The sequence below is a fragment of the Charadrius vociferus genome, unplaced genomic scaffold, assembly GCF_000708025.1.
Source record: "Charadrius vociferus isolate BGI_N301 unplaced genomic scaffold, ASM70802v2 scaffold32, whole genome shotgun sequence".
Lineage (NCBI taxonomy): Eukaryota > Metazoa > Chordata > Aves > Charadriiformes > Charadriidae > Charadrius > Charadrius vociferus.
In genome coordinates, this window is record NW_009647856.1 from 12941574 (window position 1) to 12943808 (window position 2235).

Sequence of the window (2235 nt, forward strand, 5' to 3'; positions counted from 1 at the left end):
GCAGAAGTTGCTTTTGGGAAGGGAAATGTTGCTTTGGAAGGGGGAGGAGTCGAGTTTTTGGAGGAGGAAGGTTGTTTTTTTCCGAGAGAAGTTGGATTTGGAGGCGAGAGAGGAGAGAGATTTGGGAGGGGGAAGTTGCTTTTTGAGAGAGAGAAGTCGGATTTGGGGAAGATCGAAGTTGGTTTGGGGAGGAAAAAGTTACTTTTGAGGGGTAAAGTTGCTTTTTTGGGCAGAGAAGTCACTTTTTCTGAGGAGAAGAGTTCTTTTTTAGGGACATAAGTCACTTTCCAGAGAAGGAAGTTGGGGGGGGGGAGGTGGAAGTCACTTTTTTCAGGGGAAGAGTCACTTTTTGGAGGAGAAAAGTTGCCTTTGGGGAAGAGAAACCACTTTTGGGGGACAAAAGTTGCTTTTTGGGGACAAAAGGCACTTAATTGGGAGAGAAAAGTTTCTTTTTCTAGGCAAAAAGTCACTTGTGGGGGGAAGGTTACTTTTTGGGGAGGAAAAGTCACTTTTTGGAGGAGAAAAGTTGCCTTTGGGGAAGAGAAGCCACTTTGGGGGAGAGAAAAGTCAGTTTAGGGGCACAAAAGACACTTTTAGGGGAAAAAAGGCACTTTATTAGGAGAGAGAAGTTACTTTTTGGGGATAAAAGTAACTTTTTGAGGGAGTTACTTTTAAGGGAATAGAAGTCACTCTTTGGGGACAAAAGTCACTTTTGGGAGGTGAAAAGTTGTTTTTTGGGGACGAAAGTTACTTTTTTGAGGGAGAAGCTACTTTTGGGGAAGGAGAGGTCACTTTTGGGGAGCAAAAGTCATTTTCAAGCAGGGAGAAAAGTTGCTTCTTGGGGACAAGAGTCAGTTTTGGGGGGAGAAAAGTTACTTTTTTGAGGGGGGAGGGTTACCTTGGGGGGAAGAGAGGTCACTTTTGGGAGACAAAAGTCACTTTTGAAGGGAGAAAAGCTGCTTTTTGGTCACTTTCATGGGACAAAAGTCACTTTTGAAGGGAGAAGAGTCGCTTTTTGGTCACTTTCGGGGGACAAAAGTCACTTTTGAAGGGAGATAAGTCGCTTTTTGGTCACTTTCGAGGGACAAACGTCACTTTTGAAGGGAGAAGAGTCACTTTTTGGTCATTTTCGGGGACAAATGTCACTTGAAGGGAAAATTCACTTTTTGGTCATTTTTGGGGGACAAATGTCACTTTTGAAGGAAGAAAAGTCACTTTTTGGTCACTTTCAGGGGACAAATGTCACTTGAAGGGAGAAGTCACTTTTTGGTCATTTTTGGGGGACAAATGTCACTTTTGAAGGAAGAAAAGTCATTTTTTGGTCACTTTTGGGGGACAAAAGTCACTTTTGAAGGGAGAAGGGTCACTTTTTGGTCACTTTCGAGGGACAAATGTCACTTGAAGGGAGAAGTCACTTTTTGGTCACTTTTGGGGGACAAAAGTCACTTTTGAAGGGAGAAGGGTCACTTTTTGGTCACTTTCGAGGGACAAATGTCACTTGAAGGGAGAAGTCACTTTTTGGTCACTTTTGGGGGACAAATGTCACTTTTGAAGGGAGATAAGTCACTTTTTGGTCATTTTCTGGGGACAAATGTCACTTGAAGGGAGAAGTCACTTTTTGGTCATTTTTGGGGGACAAATGTCACTTTTGAAGGGAGATAAGTCACTTTTTGGTCATTTTCTGGGGACAAATGTCACTTGAAGGGAGAAGTCACTTTTTGGTCATTTTTGGGGGACAAATGTCACTTTTGAAGGAAGAAAAGTCATTTTTTGGTCACTTTTGGGGGACAAAAGTCACTTTTGAAGGGAGAAGGGTCACTTTTTGGTCACTTTCGAGGGACAAATGTCACTTGAAGGGAGAAGTCACTTTTTGGTCACTTTTGGGGGACAAATGTCACTTTTGAAGGGAGAAAAGTCAGTTTTTGGTCACTTTTGGGGGACAAAAGTCACTTTAGAAGGGAGAAAAGTCAGGTTTTGTACACTTTCAGGGGACAAAAGTAACTTTTGAAGGGAGAAGAGTTTCTTTTTGGTCACTTTCAGGGCAGAGCAGCTGCTTTTGGGAGAGAACTTGCTTTTCTAGGGAGAAGTAGCTCTTTGAAGGAGACATTTGGGGAGAAAAGTAATTTTTTTGGGGGGGGGGAATGGGGAGAAGTCACTTTCCATGGGGAGGTGTCCTTCTTCGGGGGAGCAATTGCTCTCCCCCGACGGGTGACCAGAGGCAGCCAGGAGCTAGCC